We start from the raw sequence: 16863 nt of genomic DNA on the forward strand, positions 1-16863 counted from the left end.
TCATGTGAAGTGATAAAGTTGAGCTCAAAAGTTTATGAATAATAAGATGGCATATGTGTTAAGAAACTTGGTAAAGAATGAAGAGGACAGAAAGATTTGAGAATAGCTGTAATTTTTAAGGAGGTGTAATCAACAGTAAAACATCTTATAAATTTTTCTTAATTTCTCCTTTGGTATTTTAAAATTTATTGAATTTTTTTTTTTTTTTTTTTTAAATACCTAGGCAATTCTAGTACTTTAAGTAGTATCCTAGTTCTTGGATAAAATCCCGGCCTATGTCTGTTCCCACTTTAATTCCCAGGAGAAAGGTTGATGTGGCCTTCTTCAGCTTGGTATCTCCTCTCTTCCTATGCCTCATCGAGTGTGCCAGCAATACCAAACCCCTTGTGGTACCCTCAATATACTTCATGTTATAAATAGGTTGAACTAAATGAAATTGTTTTCTCAAATTTGGCGATTCAATATTGTTTAACATTTATTGCATGGGGGCAGTGATAGTTCAACGGTAGAATTCTCACCTTCCACGTAGGAAACCCAGATCAATTCCCAGCCGATGTATCTCATGCGCAGCCACCACCCATCTGTCAGTGGAGGCTTGTATGTTGCTATGATGCTGAACAGATTTCAGCAAATCTTCCAGACTAAGATAGACTAGAAGAAAGACCTGGTGGTTTGCTTCTCAAAATCAGCCAGTGAAAACCCTGTGGAGCACAATGGTCTGATTCACAATCAATCATAGGGATGGTGCAGGACTGAGAAGCATTTTGTTCGGTTGTGCATGGTGTCACCATGAGTCAGGGGCTGATGTGATGGCAGCTAACAACAACCTTTATTGCAACATCCTGAACACATATCATGCTGTATCACCAGAGAGCCCTGGGCAAAACACCCCTACCTCTTCTTAAACTGGCTTACTGATAATTTATCCTCCAAGACTCTGCTCAAACATCACCTCTTTGAGGAGCTTCCGCTAATCTCCCTTGGATCTCCTTCTGGGTTGGACAGCTCTCCTCTCTGCCTCCTCTGTATCTTGAAAACCAAACCAAACCCACTACCATCGAGTCAATTCCAACTCATAGTGACCCTATAAGGCAGAGTAGAACTGCCCCATAGAGTTTCCAAGGCTGTAAATTTTTACTGAAACAGACTGCCACATCTTTCTCCCTTGGAGTGGCTAGTGGGTTTGAACTACCAACCTTTCAGTTAGCAGCCAAGCTCTTTAACCACTGTGCCATCGGGGCTCTTCTCTGTATCTTGAATAGACCTCATTGTAGCACTTAGCATATGGAATTGTAATTTTCTGCGTAACACTGAAATGCTCCCCATTTGATTGGAAACTCTTCTCTCTGACCAGTCCCTGGCTGGGTTGCTGCTCTAAGTAGGTACTCAATAAATGGTTTGAACTAAATTGTGAATTCAGGGACTCCTAGACTCTCCTTTGCCCTTTTTAGTCTCTGTTCTTGTTATAGAAAGGCTTGCCATGAAAGTTCCTTCAGTTAAAAATGAAACGTTACTCTTAAGTGGTCGCAGTGGATGGTCTAACACTACAGTGGATGGTAGTAAATGTTGAGAAAATTAAGTGGCACGTTTGTGAATTCCACTCAAAGAGCAAACACTCACTCTTCTGATAGCTTTACTCCAACATCTAACTCTTCGGTTCTGAATGTTGATGTCAGTGTACTCGTTGCCACAGAGTCAATTCTGACTCATAGCGCTCCTACAGGACAGAGTAGAACTGCCCCATAGGAGTTCCAAGGAGCAGTTGGTGGATTCAAACTGCTGACCTTTTGGTTAGCAGCCTAGCTCTTAACCACTGTGCCTCCAGGGCTCCTATTACAGCAGAGTTTGTGATTTTTCAAGGGATTGTGGGACTTCTATATTGTTCTTCAACACTGACCCCTAAAGACTGACTTTTTTTTTTCTACTTTGCCTATTTTCTTTATGGCACTGAAATGCACAGTGAAAAATATAACTAAGTTGGTTGATTTTGGTTTTCTGTCTACTGCATTATGATTTTTGAGAAAAAGTTCGTAAGCATTTGGAGGGTTTTAGTAAGGAAGGCGATGTGTGGATGTGGATGGGTTTTTATGTAGACTAAATGGAATTATTTTTCATCCAGTTCCCATATGATGCTGTTTTGTTGTAGCTTAACTTGTCCTAAATTGCATATCTTTGCCATGGAGATAGGTCATTATTAGAAAATTTTTAAAAACCAAACCTGTTGCCATCGAGTTGATAGAAACCATATAGAATAGAGTAGAACTGCCCCATAGGGTTTCCGAGGAACAGCTGGTAGATTCCAACTGCTGACATTTGGTTAGCAGCCAAACGCTTAACCACTGTGCTACCAGAGAATAAAAAACCAAAAAACCAAACCCAGTGCCATCAAGTCGATTCCAACTCATAGCAACCGTATAGGACAGAGTAGAACTGCCCCATAGAGTTTCCAAGGAGCACCTGGCAGATTTTGAACTGCCGACCCTTTGGTTAGCAGCCATAGCACTTAACCACTGTGCCACCAGGGTTTCCCACCAGAGAATAGTAAAACTAAAAATCAAGAGTCCTTGGATCTATTATTATTTCATGGCAGACAGACACAAGAGTCCCTTGGTGGTGTAAATTGTTAACATGCTCAGCTGCTAACCTAAAGGTTAGAGATTCAACTCAGGAGAAACACGTGGTGACCTACTTCCAAAAAATCAGATATTGAAAACCCTATGGAGCACAGCTAAGTTACCAGGAACTGAAGTCAACTCAACAGCAACTGTTGTTGTTGTTGTTGTTTTTCTTCTTTTTTTTAATGTAAGAAGAATGAGAATCCAGTTGTGGAAAATAATAATCTCAACAAATACTAGCCTGTTGATTCTCTAATGAGGCCCAAGGAAAATGAATAGAAAAATTATTTTTAAATGGTTTGAATATCTTGAACGCAATGTACAAAGCCAAGTAGTTATGTTTATGATTATGAAAGAGGATTATTAATTGTAGAAAAAATAAGTGTATGTGTTTTCCTTTGTTCTACAGTGAATACTTATCTTTTAATTATGCTCATTAGAAATATATGCTTTGTGACAGTGATTTTCAAGCTTCCTAAACAATCCGCAGTAAGGAATACTTTTTACATACACACACACACACCACTCATATTGCTGAAATATATTTCATGAAACAGTATTTTCTCTTACCGTGTACAATGCATTCTTTCTTTTTTAAGATGTTTTCTTTTTTTAAGTAATTTTTATAAAATTCTGACTGAGTGAGATCCACTAAATTGATTTCTTGACCTGCTAAGGGTTTACATCCCACATTTTAAAAAACATGTTATAAAACATAAATGTTATTTTATATAATACGTAAATGATCCATGGTCACCCATTGGGCATCATAGATTGCTGTCTTAGTCACCTAGTGCTACTGTAACAGAAATACCACAAGTGGATGGCTTTAACAAAGAGAAATTTACTCTCTCCCAATCTAGGAGGCTAGAAGTCCAAATTCAGAATGCCAGTTCCAAGGGAAGGCTTTTCTCACTGTCAGCTGTGGGGGAAGATTCTTGTTATCAATCTTCCTCCGGTCTAGGAGCTTCTCGGCGCGAGGACCCCCAGTCCAAAAGACGTGCTATTCTCCTGGCTCTTGTGGAATGAGGTTCTCGCGTCTCTCTGCTTGCTTCTCTTTTGTGTCTCAAAAGAGATTGGCTTAAGACACAACCTAATCTTGTAGATCGAGTCCTGCCTTATGAACATAACTGCCTCTAATCCTGCTCATTAACATCATTTACAACACATAGGAAAATCATATCAGATGACAAAATGGTGGACAGTCACACAATACTGAGAATTATGGCCTAGCCAAGTTGACACACATTCTGGGGGGACACAATTCAATTCATAACAATTGCCATAATAATAATAACAGCTATTATTTATTGGTCCTGGTGGCACAGTGGTTAAGAGCTCAGCTGCTAACCAAAAGGTCAGCAGTTCCAATCTACCAGGCACTCTTTGGAAACCCTATGGGACAGTTCTACTCTGTCTTATAGGGTCACTATGAGTTGAAATTGACTTGACAACAATGAGTTTGGTTTTTATTATTTACTGAACACATATTGTGCCATGGGAAAATTCTTTTCAAAATGCCAGTCATTATAAAGCAGAGCATCTACTTCAGATCTCTGAAGGAAAAGTGACACGATAAAGTTTTAGTTAGATATTAAAAATGAGGAATGTTTATGGTAAGAAAATATGGGTTCAGAAACATCATATTACAAAATCTTTTGACAAGTTTTAAGTCATATGCACAGAAACATACTTTCTTGATATTTTTATCTTCTTTTAGGTTTGAGGCAGACAGGAACCTATTAAAAATATATTATAAAAATCATCATTTTAATTTTAAAATTAAATTTCTATTTGAAATTATAAAACACCTATTCAAAAGATTCTGAAGCTTGAAATACCATAAATCAAAATAATTTCTCCTCACTGACTGTGGTCTGTTGGCGTACCAGCAAGATGAACGATAAACAATCACAGCCTCGTTGCCAAGAAGGAAAGGGCTTTTAGAATTGCCTGATGTTATAGCCTTGGGGAAGAAAAAAAAATGGGAAAAATCATTTCTTTTATTGGCCCACTGCAAAAACTGTATGTTTATAAAATGATAAGGATCGGGAGAGAATGTAGACATATTTGGTATGGCTGTTCACTAATACCACAACATTTAGAGGGTTTAAAAAAATCATTCCTTCTTAATAGATTCGATAAGTTATAGTGCCCTTACACGTACCACAAAAAGCTATGGCTACTTAACATCACAAGTACTTTGAGTAATTGTTGTTTCTTCTATTTTGAAATTGGATTTTGAGATTTGTACTTTGTGGGGTTTTTAGTAACTGACCCCATGCTGTTGGAGACTTTGAGTTTCCAGGGGTGTGCATCCCTCTAAGAATACTTCCTCCCCCTGAGCTAACAGTTGGAGCTGAATTTGCCTGGTCCCACCCCTTGACCTTCCATTCAGACAGCAGCTGTGCCAGGCAACTGTTGCTCCACTCAGTTGTCACAGCAATATGTAAAACTTTGAGGGGAGCGATTTCTCTGGACAGGGATTGGAGCAAAAGTGTGTGTGTATGTGTGTGAGAGAGAGAGTGTGTGCATGTGACCACACAAGTGTGCCGGGGTGGGGGTTGTGTTCAGGAGAAGCAGCAGCTGTAGGGTAATCTGTCTGGAATTTCTCATAGCTTATTTTTTTTTTTTTATGCTTACCATGGTGAATGGAATCTTCTAATTTCTGCAAGCTTTTTTTTTTTTCCAACATGAAAGCAACTTAGAATAAAAGAACTCTACCATTTTTATTTAGTTTGGTCTTTGGGGCCTTTTTTTCATATTAATGTACATGGCTTCCTCAGCACTAGGTTTCAAATACACTTTGTTGAAGCATTTTATTGAAGTGATCTCTTGGCACGAACCCAGTAGAGACACTTTTACTTACCATCCCATGCAGTTGGCCGGATTTGTAATATTCTTTGGCAATTCCTTCCAACCAAAGTTCCAAAGCTGAGAAACTAAGACCTAATCCTTACACATATAATTACAAAATAATTGATTTTTTTTTTCTGTGAACGGTCCAGATCCTCATTCAAAACTATGATTCCATTCTGTACGGATGTGGCCAGAGAAAGGCCATGAAAAGAATTCCGTGAATAGAATAAAATGTGATTATTTTCTTAACTTTCTGGTGTTAAATTTGTTGGCATATTCTGTCTTTTCATGCATCTTTCTGAATTACTTTAGTTTTGCTAACAGCTGGGGTATAATTCTAGAGTAGAATAAAACTACTCGTAGATAAATGTGTGTAACATTTGCGTAACGGCAATGTACTCCTTAATGCTGATCACTGGAATTTTAAAAATCTGTTTTATTCACCGACTTATCAATCCTGCCCTCTCCTGAACCCTCGCTAAAATACAGATAGTTGGGTTTAGTTAAAATGATAGACAAAGTGGGCTTTTATTTTCCCTGAAGCAAGACACTTTATGATCACTCTTTTCCTCCAGGTAGATATTTCTTTTCAGCCCATTTTGCAATGTAAAGGCCAAATGTCCATTAACAAAGTGAAAGTTTAACTGCTTGCTTCTGATCAAATTAAAACTCAGCCAGAGGGTATCCTAACTTATTATAAATAATGTAGACCCTGTAGCAGGTCATTAAAATATGTATGTCTTAAGTTTTAACTCTTCTGGTCTCATGATGATATTTCTAAGAGAAAACTCTTCTCAACCTTTTCTATCTAAAGAGTTCCTTTAGGACTTGGACCAAGCCCATGCTTTAAATTTTTGTTTTGTTTTGTTTTAAATACTTTTATTGTGTTTCAGGTGAAAGTTTACAGGTACAAATTAGTTTCTCACTCAAAAATATATACACAAATTGTTCTGTGACATCGGTTACAATCCCCTCAATGTGTCAGCACTTTCTCTCTTTCCCTGTACCCATTCGTCCAGTTTTCCTGTCCCTTCCTGCCTTCTAATCTTTGCTTCTGGGCAGATGTTGCCCATTAGGTCTGCTATACTTGATTGAACTAAGAAGCACTTTCCTCACTTGTGGTATTGTTTGTTTTATAAAAACCTGTTGCTGTCAACTCAATTCCGACTCATAGCAATGCTATTGGACAGAGTGGAACTGCCCCATAGGGTTTCCAAGCAACGGGTGGTAGATTCGAACTGCCAACCTTTTGGTTATCACCTGAGTTCTTAACCACTGTGCCACCAGGGTTCTGAAATTTGTATTATACACTTGTCTAATCTTTGGCTGAAAGGTGGGCTTCGGGAGTGGCTTCACTTCTGAATTAGTAGGGTGTCCTGTGGCCATAGTCTCGGGAGTTCCTCCAATCTCTGTCAGAGCAGTAAGTCTGGTAGTCTTTTGTAAATTTGAATTTTGTTCTACATTTTCTCCTGCTCTGCCCAGAACCCTCTATTGTGATCCCTGTGATAGTGGCCTATGCTGAAGCTGGGCACCATCCAGTTATCACAGGCCCAGACTGGTGGAGGCTGTAGTTCATGTGGTCCATTAGTCCTTTGAACCGATATTTTCAATATGTCTTTGGTTTTCTTCATTCTCCTTTGCTCTGAATGTGACGGGAGCAAAAAGATATATTTTAGATAGCCACTGGCAAGCTTTTAAGACTTCAAATGCTACTCACTAAAGTAGGATGTAGAACATTTTCTTTATGAACTATGTTATGCCAGTTGACCTAAATGTCCCCCAAGACAATGGTCCCCAGCCCTCAGCCCCAGCAACTCAGTCCCTCAAGGTGTTTGGTTGTATCTAGGAAGCTTCTATGGCTTTGACTTGGTCAAGTTGTGCTGACTTACCCTATATTGTGTGTTGCCTTTCTTTTCACCAAAGTTAACACTTGTCTAGTATCCTCTTTCCACCCCTCCCCTCCCTCGTAACCATCAAAGATTGTTTTTTTCTGTGTGTAAACATTTTCTTGAGCTTTTATAATAGTGGTCTCATACAATATTTTTCCTTTTGTGATTGACTTAATTCACTCAGCATAATGCCCTCCAATTTTATCCATGTTGTGAGATGTTTCGAGGATTCATCATTGTTCTTTATTGTTGCATAGTATTCCATTGTGTATATGTACCATAATTTGTTTACCCATTCATCTGTTGATAGGCACTTAGGTTATTTCCATTTTTTTGATATTATGAATAATGCTGCAAGGAACATGGGTGTGCATATGTCTATACGTGTGATGGCTCTTATTTCTCTAGAATGTATTCCTAGGAGTGGGATTGCTGGATCATATGGTATTTCTATTTATAGCTTTTTAAGGATGCAGCATATGATTTTCATAGCGGACATACCATTTTACATTCCCACCAGCAGTGTGTAAGAGTTCCAAGCCCCCTGCAACCTCTTCAACATTTGTTATTTTCTGTTTTTTTAATAAGTGCCAGTAATGTCAAGGTGAGATGGTATCCAATTGTAGTTTTGACCCTGGTGGTGTAGTGGTAGAGCTACAGCTGCTAACCAAAAGGTCAGCAGTTCAGATCCACCAGGCATTCCTTGGAAATTCTATGGGGCAGTTCTACTCTGTCCTATAGGGTCACTATGAGTTGGAATCCACTTGATGGCAACGGGTTTGGTTTGGTTTTGGTTTAATGGATTGCAAGCATTTCCTCATTTATTTATTAGCTGCCTGAATATCTTCTTTGGTCTATTCATATCCTTTGCACATTTTTTTTTCTTTTCTACTCTTTTTTTTTTTAATTGTGCTTTAAGTGAAAGTTTGCAAACCAAGTCAGTCTGTCATGCAAAAACTTATATACACCTTGCTATATACTCCTAGTTGCCCTCCCTCTAACGAGACAGCACACTCCTTCCCTCTACACTCTGTTTTCGTGTCTATTCGGCCAGCTTCTGACTCCCTCTGCCCTCTCATCTCTTCTCCAGACAGGAGCTGCCCACATAGTCTCATGTGTCTACTTCATCCAAGAAGCTCACTCTTCACCAGTATCATTTTCTATCCCATAGTCCAGTCCAGTCCCTGTCTTTTTGCTCTAGCAAGGACTTCCAGCACAATGTTAAATAGGAATGATGATAAACAAGTCCCCTGTCTTGTTCCTCTTCTCAAGGGGACTGTTTTCTGCCTCTCTGTGTTGAGAATGATGTTGGCTGTTGGTTTTGTACAGATGTCCTTTATTATGTTGAGGAATTTACCTTCTATTCCTGTTTATTCAGAGTTTTTATCAGGAATGGGCGTTGGACTTTATCAGATGCCTTTTTGTGCATTGATTGAGGTGATCACATGATTCTTTTCTTTTGTTCTATTTATGTGGTGGATTACATTGTTTAATTTTCTAGTGTTGAACCATCCTTGCATACCTGGTATGAATCCCACTTGGTCATGGTGTATTATTTTTTTTTATATGATGCTGAATTCTATTGGCTAGAAATTTGTTGAGAATTTTTGCATCTGTATTCATGAGAGATACTGGTCTGTAATTTTCTTTTTTTGTGGTGCTTTGTCTGTCTTTGTATTAGGATCAAGCTGGCTTCATAGATTGAATTCAGGAGTATTCTTTCCTTTTCTATGCTGTGATATAGTTTGAGTAGTACTGGTATGAGATCTTCTCTGAATGTTTGGTAGAATTTTCCAGTGAAGCTGTCTGGGCGAGGGCTTTTGTTGTTCTGGAGAGTTTTTTTTTTTTTATCACCTCTTCAATTTCTTCTCTTGTTATGGGTCTGTTCAGATTTTCTGTCTCAGTTTGTGTTCGTTTAGGTTGGTATTGTGTTTCCAGAAATTTGTCCATTTCCTCCAGGTTCTCAAATTGGTTGGAATACAATTTTTCATAGTATTCTGTTATGCCCCTTTTCATTTCAGTTGGGTCTGTTGTAATGTCCCCCATCTCATTTCTTCCATGCCTTAGGTTTTTAATCAAAATGAGTGGGTAAAGTTTCAGAGGGAGCATTGGTGGTTCAATGGTAGAATTCCCACCTTCCATGCGGGAGATCCTGGTTTGATTCCTGGCCAGTGTGTCTCTTGTGCACACACTACTTGTCTGTCTGTGAAGGTTTGTATGTTGCTATGATGCTGAACAGGTTTCAGCAGAACTTCCAGACTAAGACAGATAAGGAAGAAAGGCCTGGTGATCTACTTCCAAAAATCAGCCAAGGAAAACCCTATGAATCATAACAATTCAATCCACAACCCATCATGGGGGTGACACTGGACTAGACAGCATTTTATCTTGTGAGCATAAGATCACCACAAGTTAGAGCTAGCTTGATGGCAGATAACAGCAACAGATTATTAAGCAGAATGTTTCACGCTGTAAGTAATGATTTAGGAAATGTGCAAGATAGGTGGAAAAAAGAAGAGATTAGAAGCCCTGATACGTGTTAGGAGACTTCAGTGATTACCTAGCTGTGAGGCACTGAGGATGTAACCTAGAGCATGACAGTGGCAACGCAAAGAAAGGGACGGAGGGGCAATGAGTCTGGAGAACAAAGGAGAGAGAGAAAATGGTTGAATCAAAATACAAAGTTTCCTATCTGGAAGCCTGGGAGAATCATGGTAACATCAGTAAAAATAGAGAAATCAAGAGGAAGAACTAGGATAGGAGGAGGAAAAACATTTGCCTGGTGGTTTGCCATGTTGTGTTTGGGGTACAGGTGAGAGGTTCATCCAGATGGAGAGGTATAGCAGGGAGATGGAAACACAGGCCCAAAACCCAGTAAAGGAGTAGACTTCAATACACATGAGGAGTCATCTGCCTAGAGATGACAGGTAGATAGAGGAAAAGGCAGGAAAATGAGAATAAGATTAAGGATAAAACCTTGGGGACACCCTTATTTAAAAAATGGGCTAATTCAGTCAAGGAGACTTAGTTAGTTACCCAGTTCTGCCATAACAGAAACACCACGAATGGGTGACTTTAAAGGATAAAAACTTATTTTCTCACAGTTCTGGAGGCTAAAAGTCCAAGTTAGGGTCTTAGCCATGTCAATTCCTTCTGTGGGCCTCTCTCCTAATTTCTGATGTCTGCTGGCAATCCTTGGTGTTCCTTTGCATGTAGACAGGTTCTCACATGGCATCTGTCTTCCTCTTGTGTCTATTCTGCCTTCTTGGAAGACACCACTCAGAAGTGATTAGGTTTAGGACCCACCCTACTGTGGTATGGCCTCACAAACATAACAAAAGAAAAACTATTTCCAAACATAATTATAGCTCTAGGGGTTAAGACTTCCATGTTTCTTTTTGAGAGACACAATTCAATCCATAACAAGGATAAAAGAGACATAGAGAGGAGGTGAACTAGAAGAACTGACATCTCAAAAGCTATCAGAAAGATTCCAATGCCAGTTGCCACAGGGTCAGCTCCAACTCATGGTAACCTTGTATGTTTCAGAGTACAACTGTGCTCCTTCAGGATTTATGTGGCTGATTTTTCAGAAGGAAATCACCAGACTTTTCTTCCGAGGCATCTCTGAGTGGACTCAAACCTCCAACCTTTTGGTTAGCAGTCAACTGTGTTAACCATTTGCACCACCCAGGGACTCCATCAGAAAGATAGACTGGCGATATTAACTGTGGCAATCTAGGGAAAACAAGGAGCAGAAATAAAGCTGCTATCATCAATGATGACCACATTATTGGGCACTTCTAGAGAGCATTTTTTGGAAGATAGGAGGTAGATGTAGCTTTTCGGTGTGTGTGTGCGTCTGGTGAAAGTTTACACAGCAAATCATGTTCTCATTTAACAATTTTGTTCAGTGACAAGGGTTACATTTTCCACGTTGTGTCCACATTCTCATTATTTCTTTTCTAGTTGTTCTGTTTCCATTAATCTAGTTCCCCTGCCCTCCACCCCACCATCTCATCTTTGCTTTAGGGTAAGTGTTGACCCTTTGGACTCATATAGATGATTGTTCTTTTTTAAAAGGAGTACTCATGGATGATATTGTTTATTCTATAAGCCGATCTGTTATTTAGCTGAAAGGTAACCTCCAGGAGGAGTTTCAGTTCAAAGTTTAACGGGTATCTCAGGGCCGTAGTCTTGGAGATTCCTCTAGTCTTTACTGGTCCAGTAAGTCTGACCTTTTTTTAAGAACTTGAGTTTTGTTCTACAATTAGTTTTACATGATTAAGGAGTAAGAAGTTTTCATGTAATCATCTCTTGATTATTTATGGAGTAGTTACTTAATTTGAAGAATGATTGCTTATAGCAGCAATTTCTACATTTTGAAGTTTTGGGATTCTTTGTGGATTTTCTTTTAATCTGGGCTACATTTTCAGTAGAATAAATGTAGATCAAAAACAGTCAAATATCTGTAATTTCATACACACTAGTATTGAGTTAGCTGTGCTATGTCCTGGAAACCCTGGTGGTGGTCATTGTTAAGTGCTATGGCTGCTGACCAAAAGGTCAGTAGTTCAGATCCGCCAGGCGCTCCTTGGAAACTCTATGGGACAGTTCTGCTCTGCCCTGTAGGGTCACTATGAGTCAGAATCTACTTGATGGCAATGGGTTTATTTTATTTTTGTTACTACAGCATGAAGCTCTAAGTAAACATTTTATAATTAGAGTGGTTTCCATTATCTTTGAGTTTTAGTGTTAGTTGATGAGGATGTACAAATGTTTTTAGAGAATTAAGTCTTTACTTTTTCTACCTAAATCAAGACAGAAGTAGTTTTAAAACTACCTACTTTAATGGTCAAGATTATTTTATTTACTAGAATTTTTTATAGCCAAGAACTCAAACTCTAAATCAGAGGGCCAGCAAGTTAATATGCAGCCATAATGTATTTAAACCATTACCCTGGGGACATTTTAATTAAGATAGGTTAATTTAAAATTCTTTAATTTGTAAACTTGAAAGCCGAGGTGTAGCAGAGGAGGTCCTATTGCTACTCCCTCTTCCAGCCCCTTTGAGGAAAGTCAGGACATTGTGGTTTGAGGGTGCCAGCAGAGGTCTACCTAGGGCAAAGCTGGGGTGCCTGGTTTGGAGGAGACAGCAGTTGGACTTGCCTGTCATCCAGCCACAGCACAGAACTGCACCAGGCACCCTAGGTTCTCATTCACACTGAGGTGCCACCTCTGAGTCCGTCCTTTTAGCCTTCACTCTCCAGAGACTCCCCTACTCCTGAAGACCCAGTAATCATTGCCAGGGCTGAGTGACTTTCCACATCTCCTCCCCTCCCCACCCTCGGAGTGAGAAAGGGCAGTGGCAGATAAAGCCTTTCTAGGATTCTAAAAGCAAAACCAAAACCAAACCCATAGCCCTTGAGTTGATTCAGAGTGGCAAATCTTCCTCCTTTAAAAGTGAACTTTATTTTTTCAAATGACCAAAAGCCACTGAGAACCCCTTTGAAGAGGGATCAACTCAGGTAGTACCCTCTTCAGTCTTAAAGAGCAGAGATAAAGGAATGAGCGATTATTTGGCATGTAGATTTTTTGTAAGGAGTCCCAGGGTGGTGAAAACGATTAGACCAAATCATTTGCTACCTCTATTGTTGAGTTTGAACAATCTTAAGGTTTAAAATGTGAAGGCTGAAATTTTCCAAACAATTTAATTATCTGGGAGAGAATCACAGGAAATCTTAGATGAAAAATTCCTCTTTGTGGCTGATTTTTATTTTTTTAACTTAAGCTGATACATTTCACTTTTTCCTTAAATTTGCTGTGAAAATATAAAACCTCTGTCTAAAAGTACCTTATCAGCCCAACTTTCTACAAACTCAATAAAATGGATAATTGAAGTTATTTTTATAGATTATTTAGATCCAAAGTTAGACTTTACTTGAATCAACCAGATAAGTAATACAAAAATGTTTGTGTGCGCAGAGCGGGAGGGGGAGAGGGAGAGAAGTAAGTTCATTGTGGGTGTTATCTCTACCAGCACAGCAACCTGGAGATTTCATTTAAGAGTGGGAAGTAATCTCCCTTTCAGAATAAGATCTAAATTCTAAAGTAATAAGATGATTAGTAATTATTTCAAGAAGTAACATTTAGTGAAAATAAACATCTATACTTTGGTATACAACTATATGAAAACCAAACCAAACTCGTTGCTGTCAAGATGATTCTGACTCATAGTGACCCTATAGGACAGGGTTGAACTGCCCCCATAGAGTTTCCAACGAGTGCCTGATGGATTCGAACTGCTGACCTTTTGGTTAGCAGCCGTAGCTCTTAACCACTACATCACCAGGGTTACAACTATGTGAGGTGTAACTAAAACATATAAACATTCCACATGCCGCATGCAATGGCTTCAGTATTTTATCGTTACAGTTCATATATTTAAAGACACAGGAGGCAGCTGTTCCCAGGACAGTTGAAATTAACTTGGAGAAAGAGATTTGCAATACAGTTAACTGTTTAAACAGCCCTTTGTGCCAAAGGAAATACTATATATGTGTATAATCAAATATCTGCTCTCGAAATTAATCTTAATAGACCTTTCAAAAGCATCCGTTTTAGGTTTTGTGTTGTGTTCTTGCAACACAAGTGAACTTTTGTACCCTGAATATGACCCCTTAAGGTCATAAATGAGCTGTTTTTCCTTTTTTTAAGTTGTAAGCCATTGTTTCCATTCCACTGCTGTTGAGTCAATTCTGACTCATAGCAACCCTATAGGACTGAGTAGAACTGCCCCATAGAGTTTCAAAGGAGCGCCTGGCGGATTTGAACTCCTGCCCTCTCGGTTAGCAGCCGTAGCACTTAACCACTACACCACCAGGATTTCCAAGCCATTGTTACAATGACTAATAAAATGTACTTTCCCATCGTTCCCAGTTTTTGTCTCTAGGATATTTAAAAGACTCATTTCATTAACATAGCAAATCTGATTTCCTAAAGAGCAGTTGTGTGTGGGGTGGGAGAGGGTGGTCATTTCTGCCCAACTAATGTTGAGTCTTTCCCTCCTTGGGCTCCCACAGCTGGCTGCCTGTGTTTCAATCCTCAAGTTCCCCTTTCCAGTCTGTGTGAGCTTGTGCAAGTCACATGACATCACAGCATGGTTCTTCTTTATTTTTTTAATAGACTTTTTTTTTTTGGAGCAGTTTTAAGTTTACAGAAAAATTGTGCAAAAAGTACAGAGAGTTCTATTACTTCACCCCAGACGTACACCCACACGTTTGTGTGGAACAGTTGTTAAAATTGATGAACAAATATTAACCCATTATTATTAATGAATAATAATGTATTATCAGGAGGGAGCGGTCCCTAGAGAAGGACATCATGCTTGGTAAAGTAGAGGGTCAAAGAAAAAGAGGCAGCCATTCAATGAGATGAATTGACACAGTGACTGCAACAATGGGCTCAAGCAGAACAATGGTTGTGAGGATGGCACAGGACAGGCAGTGCTTCATTCTGTTGTGCATACGGTCGCTATGAGTCAGACGGAACAACTCAACAGGACCTAACAACAACTAAAGCCAATAGTTTACGTTATAGTTCACTCTGTGTTGTACAGTACTATGAGCTTTGACAAATGTGTAATGTCCTGTATCCACCAGTACGTATCATAGAGAAAAGATTCACTGCCTTAAAAGTGCCCTGGGCTCCAGTGTTGACATCACACAGGATGTAGCTTTTTCAGGCTGTCTTTTTTCACTTAGCAATACGCATTTGAGGTTCCTCCAGGTCTTTTCGAGGCTTGATAGCTCATTTCTTTTTACTACGGAATAGTATTCCATTGTATGGATGTACCACGGCGTGTTTATCCATTCACCTAAAGAAGGACTTCTTGGTTGCTTCCAACTTTTGGCAGTTATGAATGAAGCTGCTAGACGCATTCATGTGCAGGTTTTTATGTGGACATACGTTTTTGACTCACTTGGGTAAACACCTAAGAGCATGATTGCAGGATTGGATGGTAAGACTATGTTTAGCTTTGTAAGAAACTGCCAGATTATCTTCCAAAGTGGTTGTACCATTATGCAATCACACCATGAGTGACTGAGTCTTCCTGTTGCTCCACATCCTCACCAGCATTTGGTGTTGCCAGTATGTTTTGAAATTCAGCCTTTGTAGTAGGTGTGTAGCAGTCCCTTGGTGAGGCAAATGGTTATTGTGCTCAGCTGCTAATCAAAAGTCAGGAGGTTTGAGTCCACCCAGAAGTGCCTTGGAAGAAAGGCCTGGTGATCTACTTCTGAAAAATCAGCCATTGAAAACCCTATGAAACACAGTTCTACTCTGACACACATGGGGTTGCCATGAGTCAGAGTCAGCTCCACAACGACTGTTTAATAGGTATGTCAGGTATTTCATTGTTGTTTTAATTTGCAATTCCCTAATGATATATAACACTGAACATTTTTTCATATGCTTATTTGCCACCTGTGTATCATCTTTGGTAAGAGTCTCTTAATTTTTTAAATGAGACTAAACCACACATAATCTTATAGGTCTGAGATTATGATTCTACAGTGTAGAAGTAAAATGAAAGTAACTGTTAAGGTAAAACACACTGTAAAAGAATTTGAAATTAAGAGCTCTTTTAGAAGGACCAGAAATAGATAATTTGCAAGTAAGCAGCATCTTTTATTACGTATCTTTGTTTTCTTCTGCATGTGTAAATCTGACCACATAGCCTCTGTTCAGAGAAATGAATACAGTCTGCGGCTAATGTTGCAATTTCTCAAGATTTCCTTGGTAAATAAGTAGGGAAGAGAGCCCTGTTAACATGTTACCCCTGGTGACTCTCCTAGATTGCTCTCAGGTTCCCTGGACAGGCACCATTACTTTAGAAGCTTTTCCCAGTCCTCATTCTCGGCACCTCCCAGGCGAGGTTGCCCATCTGGGAGATGTCCTTCTATATCTTAGAAAAAAACAGTTGCCACCAGGTCGATTCTGACTCATGGCAACCTCATGTGTGTCAGAGTAGAACTGTGCTTCGTAGGGTTTCCAATAGCTGAATTTCGGGAAGTCAGTCACCAGGGCTTTCTTCCAAGGTGCCCCTGGATGGACTAGAACTGCCAGCGTTTTGGTTAGCAATCAAATGCAGTAACCATTTGCACCAGCCAGGGTCTGACTCCTCTATATCCAGAGTGCCCTGATTCAAACCGTAAAGGATGCAAAATCTGCCCTCTTTCGGTGCCCCTTTCTCCTCTTAGCTCCTGCTCTCCCATGGGGAATACAGCTTCAGTGACCTGTGGAGGAAAGTGATCTGATCCATTACTTCTCATCAGTCTAAACAACCTGGTGATTTCCCTTTGCCACGAGCCCTTATCTTTTTAAAATGAAGGGCAACGCCCTTAAATCTTTAGTTCCCATTCCAGAACAATTTGAGCAATAAACAGAGAACCAAGGTGTAGGTACAAGTACCCCATTAGTGAAACCAGTGGGTACTCAGA

The 16863-nt window shown here is 39.5% G+C and overlaps 1 protein-coding gene across 4 annotated transcripts in view; it reads left to right on the plus strand.

The window, feature by feature from the left end:
* CAP2 (cyclase associated actin cytoskeleton regulatory protein 2) overlaps nt 1–16863 on the plus strand; it is a 209245-nt gene that overhangs the window by 164490 nt on the left and 27892 nt on the right. The gene's annotated exons all lie outside the window — the stretch shown is intronic.

This window comes from Elephas maximus, chromosome 1 (genome assembly GCF_024166365.1).
Source record: "Elephas maximus indicus isolate mEleMax1 chromosome 1, mEleMax1 primary haplotype, whole genome shotgun sequence".
NCBI lineage: Eukaryota > Metazoa > Chordata > Mammalia > Proboscidea > Elephantidae > Elephas > Elephas maximus.